Source organism: Pipistrellus kuhlii, unplaced genomic scaffold, assembly GCF_014108245.1.
Source record: "Pipistrellus kuhlii isolate mPipKuh1 unplaced genomic scaffold, mPipKuh1.p scaffold_m20_p_45, whole genome shotgun sequence".
NCBI lineage: Eukaryota > Metazoa > Chordata > Mammalia > Chiroptera > Vespertilionidae > Pipistrellus > Pipistrellus kuhlii.
In genome coordinates, this window is record NW_023425546.1 from 72,227 (window position 1) to 85,325 (window position 13,099).

Below are 13,099 nucleotides of genomic sequence, written 5' to 3' on the forward strand. Positions count from 1 at the left end.
TGTGGGCTGCAGAGGAATGAAATGCACGCGTTGCTCAGGCTCATCTGGGCTGGGGAGCGGGGTGGAAGGGAGTCAGCAGGACGTTAGGTGGGTGTGGGGTGCTGTGGAGACCTGTCACGGTGGAAAAGCCGGACTGCTCCTGGACAAAGAGGCCTGGAACTGAGACTTATGGGGAAGTAGAGTTAGGGTGAAAGTAAGGATCGAGTGGGAAGCCCTTTGTTTGGTCATGGAGTGGCCCTGGGGAGACCTGGAGGTAGAGCAGCTGCAGGCGTGTGCTGTGCTGTGAATTGGCGTGCAAGGTACCCGCAGGAGCAGGCGGAGCATGTGCTGCGCTTTACCCGGAGACAGAGCAGGCGGTGGCTGCCACGTGGCTCGAGCTGTTCTCTGAGGACGGGGACTGCACCAGGGGAGCCGTCCCAGGCAGCCCGGTACTGTCCCTTCTGCTCGCCCTCTCCCCGCTGCGGAGGGCAGGCCGGGCTGGCCCTCTCCCCACTGTGGAGGGCAGGCCGGGCTGGTGCTGCTGGTCCTGTGGGTTTGCTCCCAGGACCAAGCAGCCAACATGCAATGCCAAGGTCATCCCAGAAGCAGCCTGAGCACGACTCCCAGATCTGTGGTGTGTGTGTGTATGGGGGGGAGGGGCGTTGTACATATTTGGAGCACAGCACTAGAAGAGGTTATGGTAGGAAGGAGAGCACATGTTCCAGGCCCTGCGTGGATTGGCCCCATGAAGCACAGCAGCTGCTGGCATTAGCTCGTTGGCACCAGATAGCCAAAGCCTGCAGGTTAGAGAAGAATGTTTCAGGAATGCAGAAATGAAGGAGTCAGCTGTATTCAGTGACTTAGCTTCATCAGGTCAGTAGGAAGCCCAGAGCGCGGGCTGACTGGCCGCCCACTGCACCCAGGCGGGCCCTGCCCTAACTCAGCGCGCGGGCACCACACCCTGGGGCACCGGGGATGACACAGCGTGAGCTTAGGGCTCTGTAGCCTCTGTGCCTGTAGAAGCTTCAGGAAAGTTCTGTCTTCCCTCTTCTTTCTGGTGATCCCAGGAGCGAGCACAGACTGCTAGCAGGCTCCACGGCTACGTGGCCTCTGTCTGCCGCCCCCAACCCCAGCACTTCCCAGGGTGGCTGTGCACTGCACCCAGCCCTCACCGCCCACAGCCGCAGCCCCTCTGCACTGATCCGGGCGCAGAGGGAGCCTCGTCCCGCACATGCTGCCTCCCCGCCGCCCTGGGCCCGCCAGGGTCGCTGAGTGTGACAGGTCTGAAAGCCAGGTCTCCAACGGCCCCAAGGACGCACTGGGTGCAGTGGGAGGCCTAGAATTCCGTGAGGAAAGAACTTTTTCAGCTACTTCCCGTCCCTGCAACGAGAGCTCTCCCAGGAGGCTTCACTTCCACAGACAGACAGACTGCAGGGCCTCCCAGCTGCTGCCCAAGCACCTGGGCTGCAGCCCTCAGTGTGCTGGGCTCCAGCTGAGGCCGCTGCTCCGAGCTGCCAGCTCGCATGCCCCGCTGCCCTTTCAGATGGCCTGGTGCCCTGTGAGTGTCCGAAGCCCCAGGGAAGAGGCAGCCAGCGTGGGCAAGAGCAAGGCAAGAGTCACAGCCCAGGCTTGATTTTCCCATAAAGAAGTTCTGTATTTCGTCAAGCTCGGCATTTCCCCTACTTACTGCTAATAAATGGGCCGTTCCCCCTACACTCAGCCTTACACACACACACACACACACACACACACACACACACACAGAGTCAGAAACCAGCCAGGCAGCCTGGCATCGGTAGGTGCCCCTCTCCCCCTCACCCAGCACCCTGAGGGCCCTGTCTCTGACGAGATGCAGAGTGGTGGGGACCGGTAGGATGGGCACATGTCTTCCGGGGAAGAGAAATGAAGCAGCGTGATTATTTTTCTGGAGGGGAAACGAGCCACCTGAGGAGCCCCCATCCCATGATCCACCCGTAGCACTGGCTGGAGAGCTGGATGCTGGGGCTGGGGGCGGGGGAGAGCTGTGAGGGTGTGGAGGTCCACCAGTGCTCTGGCCTCTGAACTGGAGTGGGATGGGGGTGGGGTCCTTCCCCCACAACCTGGGGCCTTGTGAGAGACCCCATGGCAGTGCCGTGGCGCAGGCATCGTAGCGCAGCTGGTGCTGCCTCGGTCTTGCTTGTATTTCCCTTTGGCCAGAAGCCAATGTGTCTGAAGTATTGGGACGGTGGGTGGAGTGAGGGGACCTGCAGCCGCCCCTGGGGACAGGAGCACTTTGTCACAGGGTCCCTTTCTGCACCGGTGCTCAGTGGTGCCGGGAGCGGCCTGACCCTCCCTCCTGGCGTCAGTGGTGCCAGAGCACGGAAACATGGGGGCGGGCAGGGTCTGCTGGGCGGGTGGGGCAGCGGGCCTGGCGTTCCTGCATTGTTCCTAGAGGAAGCGGGTCAGAGTGAGTCAGACTGGCCCCTACACTGGCCGCTGAGCCGCTGACACCACGGGCTTTGCCCTCGTCCCGCCGAGGTTCCAAGCGGGAACAAAGAAGAGAAGGCCGGATGAAAGATGAGGTGTTGAGATTAGGTGTTTAAGTTACTGGGCCCTTAAACCTATGGTTACTATGGGCTACCACTTCTCAAAGCATCTAACATAAGTTTAATTATTAGTATGTTTCAGTTAAGATGTCTAAACTCTTAAACTATGGAAACACAAAGTATTATTTACTACTTCTGTAAAACTAGGATTTATATCAACTATCTTAAAAGCCATCCTTCAGGAATAAGTTCCAGAAATGGGACAAAACAGATGATTTTAGGTATTTGGTGTTGAAGAATTTTAGGAAATTCTCAAGCATTTTATAAGTAAGCGAGATTAATTCTATTAATGCTGCTGTCCCCACATCAGCCTGAACATGGTCGAAGGTAACATTGCCGGGAGCTCTGTGCCACCGCAGCGGGTCTCCCGGGAGCAGGTGGGACAGTGTGCAGAGCTGTGTGGCATTGGCAGCCTCACAGGGAGGACTGTCCTTGCTCTGTCGCTGCCTCTGCACTCGCCCACGAGGCAGCACCCAGTTTTTGCAGGGCCCATGCTGGGCTGACATGATCTGATTTATGTTTTAAAATATTAGTAATTGTTAAAAAATTTTAAATTGTGGTAAAAAAAATCCAACATGAAGTTTACTGTATTCACCATTTTTATGGCTGTATTATTAAAAGACTCTGCTGGCTGCTGTGTGAGCATTAACTCCAGGGGCAAGGCAGGCAGGGGTGGAGGTCGACCTAAGGTTAACTGTGGGGAGGGTATGGGGGGGCTGGAATGGCTCTGCCAGGAGCTGGCGTGGTGATGGTGCTTCACTTCCAAGGGGCAGACTGGGACACGGAAAACCATGGAAATCGCTGAGCAGCGGGCCAGGCCTGTAGCTTAAAATAAGTTAAAATGAGGGGTTTTGTGCAGGGCGTGACCAATCCAGCTGAACTTGGAGGTCTGTCAGGCACTGGGCAAGGCGTGAGCTCCCGGAGGCACTTCCCCAGGAGAAGGCACAGCAGTCCCCGGACTTTCTGGAGAAGGAGGCTGGCTCCAGGACACCTGCCGAGTCTGAGCTTGGGAGGGTGGGGGGTAGCACTGAGCTGAAAGGCCGGAGCCTCAAGGTGGCCCACGTGCCTCTGAGGTTTGAGCTGCTAGAACAGGGAGGCTGTGCCGAGAGCCACGGAAGTCAGGGCGGAGGTAGTCCTTTAGGGTCTGCGCTGGGCACACGGTCATGCAGTGCACACAGTCAAATGCCCGGGGCTGCCCCTGGGAAGGCTCACAGGCAGCTTCCTAGCCGGCATGTAACAGACACGTCTGGGCGCCTCCTCCTGGCCTGGGGACGTCTCTAGATGGGATACTCTCCCTCTCTCTCCCTCTCTCTCTCTTTCCATTTTGGCTCTTTATTTATATTTGTATCCCTGTACTTTAGTGCTAATATCCTTTCTCTTTTTAAAAAAAATGTCATTGTCGAGAGCAGTGCAGGTGTCCCCTAACTCTTGCGCTCCCCGGGTGTGTGTGTGTGTGTGTGTGTGTGTGTGTGTGTGTGTGTGTGTGATGTGTGAGCCAGGCCATGGGCAGGAAGGGCAGCCCCTCTTTTCACGGGCTCAGGGCGCCTGTGAGCATCTCTCAACAGAGGCCACAGCTTCTGTATGGGTGCAGCTGTGTCTGGTTTCACATGCTGCCCCCCGAAGGCCTAGGGGTGAGGGTGGCCCCAACCCTGGGGCTCTGCACCTTCCATATCTGGTCCCCCAGCCCCGAGCACACCTGATACACGCTTCCTTTCTGAGCTCGGTCTCCTGGCTGATGGCCCAGACAGAGACGGCCAGAACTGGGATGGAGCATGAGGCTGGAGATGCCGCTGCCCAAATAGATAGAAAGTCTGCAGTTTCCTCCTGCACTATGGTGTTGGCTTTGTTTTCCTTGTCACGTTTTTTAAATTATGGCAAAATACACTAGTATAAATTTGCCATCTTAAACGTTTTAAGTGTACACTTCCGTGTCATTAAGTTCATTCACATTATGCAGCTGTCACCTCATCCATCTCCACAGAACTCTTTTCATCTTACAGAACCGAAATCCTATGCCCACTGAACAGTGACTCCCCAGTGTGCTCCCGCAGCCCCTGGCAGCCAGCATCCTGTTTCTGTCTCCATAACTTGGCACATTTGGCACCTCACATTCAATACTTTTCCTTCTGGGTCGCGGTAATTTTACTCAACGTAGTGTTCATGAGGTCCAGCCAGGTGGCGGTGGGTCAGATGTCCTTCCTTTGTGAGGCTGAGTAATATGCCATGGATGACTCAGCGCCTTCTGTTTATTCGTCACCCTGCGACGTACCCGCTGTGACCTCCGCTCCATGGCCGCGTGAAGAATGAGCCTCTGTGAGACCCGCTGTCGATGACCTGGGAATGCGGCCGGCAGTAGGATTGTTGGGTGACATGGAACTTGATTTTTGATATTTTTAAAGAACTTTTTCAAACTGATGATTACATCCTGTGATGCACTAAAGCTTTCAATTTTGGTGTAGTCCATTTTTTTGTTTCCTGTGTTTCTGGTGTCATATCTAAGAATTCATTGCCATATTCAATGTCATGCAGCTTTCTCCTGTTTTCCTCTAAGACTTACACAGTGTTAGCTCCTACATCTAGGTCTGTGATCTGTGGTGAGTTAATCTTTATCCATGGTGTAAGGTAAAGCCCAATGCTATTCTTTTGCATGTGAATATCCATTTTGCTTCGCACCATTTGTTGCAAAGACTGTCCTTCCCCACTGCGTCGTCTGGCTCTCCACTAAAGCTTCCTTCCTACTCTTTAGATCTTTTACTGTAAAACTGTTTCTGTAGAGAAAATTCTTCAAGTGTTTTCTTTCCATCTCCGTTTCTGCCGCCCTGGCTCATTCAGCCCCTGATTGAAGCCACAGTGAAGGCCTAGTGCTGCTGAGTGGCCATCCCTCAGTCCCTCCGTCCCTCTGTCCCTCAGTCCCTCCCGGAGGCCTGCTGGTGGGAGGCCTGCTTGCGCCGAGCCTTGGCGGCAGCATTGCTTCTCGGGCAGTGCTTCTCAGCGCTGGTCCCAGGGTGGCCCCAGGTCGGAGCCTCTCCCGGGCCTGCACTCCTGCTTAGGGCCCGCCACTGTTTCCTGCTGCAGGTTGCACTTCGTGCAGTGTCCTAGTTTCTGCAAGTTATTCCAGTTTTAAACTTTGCGTACAGGTTTGAGATGGTGTGGTTAGCCATGGCAAATGTTCTTTTTCATTTGGGTTTTGTTTTATTACTTCTTGGTTCTTATTTTCTTTGAACGACTCCCGCTGTGGCATAAATAAATATGAGTTTGCCACTTTTCTTCTGATGCTGTGTGGAAACCTGCCCTTTGCTTATTTACCAAGAAGGAGTCCAGGCTAATGGGATGGTCTGCGTCTAGAGACCAGAGGAAACCATAGCTTTGGAATGTTTGCTGTGGCCTCGCCCAGCGGATCTTCACTGTTGGGTGAGGGGACCAGAACCAGCTAAGAGTCAGGAGCCCAGACTCCTGCTGAACTGAGCTCCTCCCCTCGGCTGCTGGCATCTGGGCGGTGGCTCCGTCCTCGTCCTCGGGGCTGCCCTTTGGTCACAGGATGTCTGGCAGTCCCTCCGGCCCCGCCCAGGAGCAGCCCTGCAGGTGTGACAATCAAGACACCTCCTCACGAAGAGGCCTGCAGCCGCCCGCCCGGCTAGAACCAGTGCCCCGAGGCCCAGCAAACTGGGCCAAAGGCGCGAGCCAGATGCTTTCCGCCTGCCGCTCCCTTTCCGCCGGTCCCGGGGGACCAGTTGAGCTGTGTGAACATTCCCGTGTTCCTTCGCCTTGAATGCCTCTGCTCTCCACTTCCTGGCGCGGATTGTGCTGCATATGCAGTCAGACCCCAGTGCCTCTCCCACTCCCTGGGACGCAGTGTTCTGTGATGCTCCAGAGGCTTCCCCAGTGCCTCTCTGCTTTCTTGCCTTAAAATGGTAATATGTCCCTCAGAGGCCCCAAAGGAGGCCCCAAAGCGGCCATCCCGCACAGCCCGAAGGCGGCGTGAAGCAGCCAGGACTGCAGGGGTTCATGGGCTCTGACCCTCCAGGGCCCAGCACCTCTGCATTGCGGGCGGTTCCCTCCCCTCCGCTCCCCACCTCCCACCCCCACCCTCTCCTTCCTTTCCTACTGGTGCATACAGTCTAGGAGTTACAGTTTACATGTAAGTCTTGCACTATGCTGGGGAGAAAAGAAACTATTTGAAAAATTGAAAGAAAACACGCCCGGGAAGACCCGATCCGCGTCCTGTGGGAGCGGTTTCCCAGATTTCACTCTAATTCCGTCATCACGGTGATCATTTCAGGTGGTTAGGAGGGTTTTCAGAAACAGGGAATTAGTCAGGACAACCTTTTTTCCATTGTCGTGGAGTTGGTCAGATCCCATCTTTCTGTTACTCTGCACGCCCATCAGAACCGTACAGTTCGCCGGCACCCCCTCTGGGTTCCCTGCAGCAGGCTGAGGGTAAGGCTGGGCCCACTCTAATGACTGGGAGTGTCTGTTCTCGTGCTTATTGTCCTCTCTCACATTTCCCAGCGAAAGCTGGCTGCTCTGTGTACGAGAGGAGTTCTTCCCGTGTGCCTGGTGTATCTGCCTGGCTTCTGCCACTGAACCTGGATTCAATCGCTCCATCACCAGTGTTGTTGTTCAGAGAGTGGAGCGCCCTCCACCGGACAAAGCTGGCAGTGTCTGTTGGGAGGCAGCGGCCGGTCCTTGGTCCCTGTGCTCCTTCACAGCTGTGCTGGGTGAGGAGGCTGAGACCCTGAGCTGCGGACACGCCGAGGTCACACAGGCACGGAGCTGGATTTGGACCAGAAGCACTGGGTCCAGAGCCTTTGTGCTTTCCCACAGGGGCCGGCTGTTCAGGAGGCTGTCCCATCCCTGGGGTGTAAGGACAGTTGAAATGTGGTGTTAGTCCTGGCTTTATTGTAAACTCTGTGATTTGATCTTAACCTCCCTGAGCCCAATGAAGTTTTCCTTTCTGTAAGTGTGTGACAGTGACCTCAGAGGGCTCTCGTGGGAGAGGGAGACCTCCAGCTTTGGAGAATACCAGGAGGACACTCGTCTGGCCCGGGGGGGGGGGGTGATGTTTAGTGATGTCCTAAGACCTAGAGAGGAGGGGCAGGGCGCAGGCAAGCACTCAGCCTGCCCCGAGCGCTCAGCACTCGGCAAGCTCTCCTGGGCCCTGGAGAGCTCACTGATCCCGCTAATCCGCGCCCCCCCCCCCCCCCCCCCCTGCCTCCGCGGCTCCATCCAGGCACTTCCCCCACTGCCGTGGGGCTCTCTTCCTGGTCCACGAGAGAGCGGTATTCTTCTCTGTGTCGTTTGAATTCTGAAAGAAGGTGGAATTTGGAGGGGAGAATCTGGCTGGTGGATGGGTACAACACAGAAGGCTCAGTTGGGGAAGATTATGGGAAAGAAGAGTGACAGGAAAGATAGCATGGTAAACAAGACGGGGTCCAGAGGTTAAGTGCTCTGGGTACATTCATTTGGAGATAACTTGATTGGCTTTGGAAGGTTTAGGAGAGTAAAAACGTGTAATGATACAAATGAAGTAGCCCTGAGAATTTTGTCTCAGAACACACAACTCATCAGTCTTTTAAAAATGGTTAAGTGCTTGGACAGTTCTCAGGTGTGTGTCCAGAGTCTGTCCGACTTGTTGCCAGAGTAAGGGAGGAGTTTAGGGGTGAACTGAGATAGCTTTTCTTCTTTTTTAATCCTTACCCAAGGAGTGAGGATATTTGGTCCATTGATTTTTTATTTTTATTTTTTAGAGTGAAACAAAGGGGGAGGGCAAGAGAGAGAAACATGGATGTAAGAGAGACACATTGATTGGTTGCCTCCTGCACGTGCCCCATCTGGGGGCGGGAATAAATCTGAAACTCTGCTACATGCCCTTGACCAGGAATCGAACCTGTGACCCTCTGGTGTGCAGGCCAACACTCTAGCTCTCAAGCAGCACCAGCCAGTGACTTTTCTTTGTTAACCTGAAAAATTGGGGCAAAGACGGCAAGGAAAGTTTCCAAATGCTTCCTGCCGCTTTCCACCTTCATATTCTTCTTTCTTTGGGGCAATAAGTGAGAGGCATTTCAGTTCCAGGATAAGCCGGGCAGATTTTGGAAAATGTTGGTGCATTACAGACAGAACCACCTTATGCTTTTATAAAGTAAGCCCTTTCTTACTTATTTCTCAGTAGTGGTAATCTACATGAAAGGGTGCCTGATTAAACAGACATTGTATGAAGTCATCTCCTTGTATCAGATTGACATGTCAGTAGTTGGTTCTGTGGTAACTGGTTAGCTTCTTCAGTAATTCTCTTCAAGAACCACTCAGGATGTGTTAGTTTATTTTATATTGGGAGTCCTAATAAAGTTACTCAGCCTGGCACTTGTTTCACTGTTGCCGTGGAAAACAGCATTAAAAATTGTGGGTCAAGAATGAAAAATAATTGGTGCTAAATGTGGGAAAATACAAGAAGTTAGGTATTTAATACAGAATTTTAAAAAGTCATGATACTTGGAACTAAGCTGAGACCAATAAGATCTGAAGTAGTCATATAACTGAAGCCGTGAGTAATTTCCTCAGAAACATTATAGAAAACAAGCTTCAACATCTTTAAAAATGATTTCCCTGCAGCCACATGCACACTGCATGGACAGCGGGCTGCACAGGAGGTCCAGGTGGCCCTGGACACAGGCCACAGCCAGTCACTTAACCAGGGAGAGGAGGGGTCCTAGGACAGCAGAGGAGAGGGGTTACACTCACCTCCTCCCAGGACCAAACTGGAATTACAACTAAAATAAAGAGCAAGCAACCTGGAAAACTGATGGAAAACCAGCGGAAGAGAAGTTTATAACAAGGATTTGAAGAAGCAGCCACATAGAGGCTGGTAGCAAGCCTGGTTCCCAGGTGCAGTGCCTGAGGTTCTGGAGATATCTCAGTTGCTGGGGTTCCCCCTAAGTGTGTGGGTGTCAACCCAAACAGGGCTCCCCAGCCCAGAGCCCCAGAGCTGAGAAGAGGTGCCCACAAGACTTCTGGCTGTGAAAGCCAGTGAGGATTCTGGAGAGATGGGAGTCTGCTGGAGATGCAGGTGCCTTCTTAGAGGGCCAACACACAAAATATTCTGCACCATTCACCTGGGCTCTCTTGGAAGGAGTGAGGGCAGAGCAGACCAGAGTCCTGTGAAGAGAGACTGGGGTTTGGGCTCTGGGGAGAGACCTAAAGGGGCAGCCACCAGGATCCCTGTGCTGAGTCACTTCCCCATACTGCAGATGCCACCCTTCTTGGTAAGCACGCCCCTCCTTACAGCATCAGCCGTGGAGGAAGCAATAGCCCCACACTCTGAACCCCTGCACCCCTCCCTCTCGGTGGAGCTTGCGCCCTGCTGAGGACTCAGCTGCCCGGCCCAGGTGTGGAGGTCTGGGCAGACTCGGGGGATGTCAGTGACTAAGTTGTGTGGCTTTGGGGCGGGATCCATTCCACCCATTTTCCTGCCCCCTCCCCCTTCAGTAATTCTCTAGCTGGGCTCCTGGTGACCTAGCTGGGCTCCTGGTGGCTCTGCCCTGCTGAAGTCTGACCTCAGATGTATGGCTCTGGAGTGGGGGCCACTCCCTCCAGCTTCCCCTAAACCTGACCTGCACGTCTCTCTAATGGAGATCCATTAGCCTTGTCCTCTCAACTCCTGGGGACTCTGCCCTGCTGAGATGGGGCTCCTGGCAGAATCTGGGAGACTGAATAGTGTGGCTCTGGGATGGGGGCCATCTTCCCCCACACAGCGAGCAGAGCAGCGCCCTCCCATCACATGGTCAGGTCTCGGTCTGTTTGAGTCTGATACACTCTGCTGGCCTCCCCTTAACAGCTCCTTACCCCAGGAAGGTGTGTGAGCACCAAGCAGGTGGCAGGCAGATTAGGGGCACCCTTGGACATTTGCTGAGTGGCCTTGGACCCAGCACTGGCACAGAGTTTAAACTGTATCAGAGTGTGAAGCAGAAAAACCACTCAGTCACAGACAACAGTACGGTGATTATCAGAGGGAAATGGGTGGGGGAGGTAAAAGAGAATGCAGTAGGGATAAATGGTGATGGAAGGAGACTTGAGGTGGTGAACACACAATACAATATACAAATGGTATATTACAGAATTGTATACCTGAGACCTATATAATTTTATCAACAATAAATGCCACCCCAACAAATCTAATTTAAAAAAGAATGCTGTTACGTATTAAAAAATCATTATTGCAGAATCCAAAGTAATAGAATTGAAGAATGGAAAGGGAGGTTGGATAGACCACCCATGTTCCTGGTCAGACCGCCTCCTTTCGGGGAGGGAGGTAGCGGAGTCTGTCTCGCTGTGAGGTGCTCCAGGTGCTCACGGTGACATGCTGGAGGTCACAGCCACAGAGAACCAGATTACCTGCTGCTGGCCCAGCACTCGCTTTGCTCTGCCTCGCTGACCCGATCGGAGTTTGGAGTATTCGTATTTATCTGTTCATCTGGAGGCAGCAAGCGAAGCCCTGTGAAACAGCTTGTGACTACTTAAAGGGGTTCGCCATCAAGTGTAAATGAGAACAGTACAGGGAAGACCTCAGAGGAGCTGTTAGAGATGAAAATACTCATTGTGCTATTGGAGCCAAAATGTGGAGAATGAGAGGAGAGAGGGTATCCCATGTGTGAGGACCAGCGAAGGCACACACCCTGTGGGAGGATGAGAACATGGTGCAGAGCAGGAATGGAGTAAGAAACAGAGTCTGCTGGGCTCCAAGAACCTGTGTTGGAGGGTAACTCAACTGCTGCTCGGTGAGGAAGGAACTGGGAGACATGGAATGAACAGAAAAGGGGAGGTTGGCAGAGTCTTATTAGACGCTAGAGGCCCCATGCATGACATTCATGTTTTAGGGGGGTGGGGAGGGGATCCCTCAGTCCGGCCTGCATCCTCTGGCAGTGTGGGACCCCTTGGACACTGCCCATGGCGGCAGACATCCCCCGAGGGGTCCTTACACTGAGGTGGAGGCAGGAGAGGCTTCCGCTACCACCACTGCACTCGCCAGCCATGAGCCCATTCTGGCTGAGGGGTGCTCCCTCTGTGGGAGCGCACTGAACACCAGGGGACAGCTTCTGCATTGAGCTTCTGCCTCCTCGTGGTCAGCGTGCATCATACCGACCGGTTGTCCCACTGTTTGGTTGATTTGCCTATTAGCCTTTTATTATATAGGATAGTTGGTAGAGAATGAAGGGTCCACTGGATTCTAGTCAGTAAATATAAGCTTCATAAGAGCAAGGATTTTCTTTGTCTGTTTTATTCACTATTGTATCCTCCGTACATAGAACAGTGCCTAGCACGAGGTAAACATTAAGTAAAATTTGTTGAATGAACAGACAAGTGAATGAACCACTAAAATATGGGTCCCAACAAGATTGAAGTTCTTGACTGAAGGGATAATTTGATAGAAATAGTGTCCAAGGAAAAATATTTTTGCAAAAGTGTAATGAATGGTTTCAATATATGAAGGAACAGAGACAAACCCTCCAGTATGTAATGACATGATGGAAACTCAAATAAGAATTGTAATCACAGGAAGAGAAAAGACATGGCTAGAAGGAAAATAAATGGAGGGGAGAGAACATAATATGGACTTGGATCTGGAAGCACAAAGATACCTTTTATGACCCAATGGAACCCAAAGGAAAACTTCAAAATCATTTGGATTCAAACTCTGTTACTTTTTTTTTTTATTAAGAAAACTTATATATTTATATGCATAGCCCATGGGCATGAATAATAGGGTGGTGAGGACCTTAGGGGGTGGGGTAGGAAGAAGCTGGATGGAAGGAGGTAAAGGGGGAGGGAAATGGGAAACATTTGTAATGCTGTCAATAATAAAAGAAAATATTTAATAAGAATAAAAGAAAAAAACTATCTATTATACAACATATGCTTGTCCTATACTCTGTTCACTATTTCAAAAATTGTTTCTAAAATTAGCAATATTTTAGTTAAAAAATAGACACCTGTGAAATCAAACACTAATGTTTTTATATCTTGAAATAGAAAACTGGCTCTAGAATTTATATATATAAAAGCCTAAGCAACTGAACTGTAAATATTTCTCTTTTCCATGTCCAGCGCAGCTAGAGAGCAGGTTCAGTTCCTGAGTAGGGACAGCTGGGGATTGAGAAAATGGAAAGAAAGAAACAGACACAGATAGAAGGAAAAAGCTGGGACCACTGCCCTCTTCTGATGGAGAGACAGTGACCCAGAGCCAATGCAGCATGTTTATTTTATACCCCAAATACAATAGGAAGCTTTCCTATTTGTTCCTGGTGCTTGGCTGGATTTACCTAATAAAACCCACCCACCCCTTGGCACCTGGGCTGAAATGAAGGGCAAGCTGATAACACTTCTGCCTTTTGTCAGAATGTGTTTCCAAGGTGAGGGTTTGTGGACCACTCTGGATTCAGCTGACAATTTAAAGAAAGGCCCATGTGCTTCCCAGGTGCTCTCTACACCGAACGACTGGCCAACCTGTCGTTATGATGTGCACTAACCACCAGGGGCAGATC

General features: G+C 52.1%; 1 protein-coding gene across 3 annotated transcripts in view; it reads left to right on the top strand.

The window, feature by feature from the left end:
- Positions 1-1,922: 1,922 nt before the first annotated feature.
- Positions 1,923-13,099, top strand: part of SPECC1 (sperm antigen with calponin homology and coiled-coil domains 1) — a 165,360-nt gene continuing 154,183 nt past the window's right edge. For all 3 annotated transcript variants that reach the window (XM_036412564.2, XM_045572347.1, XM_036412567.2), the window contains exon 1: positions 1,923-1,936. The gene's annotated coding sequence lies outside the window, so the exon portion shown is untranslated. The remainder of the gene's footprint in view (positions 1,937-13,099) is intronic.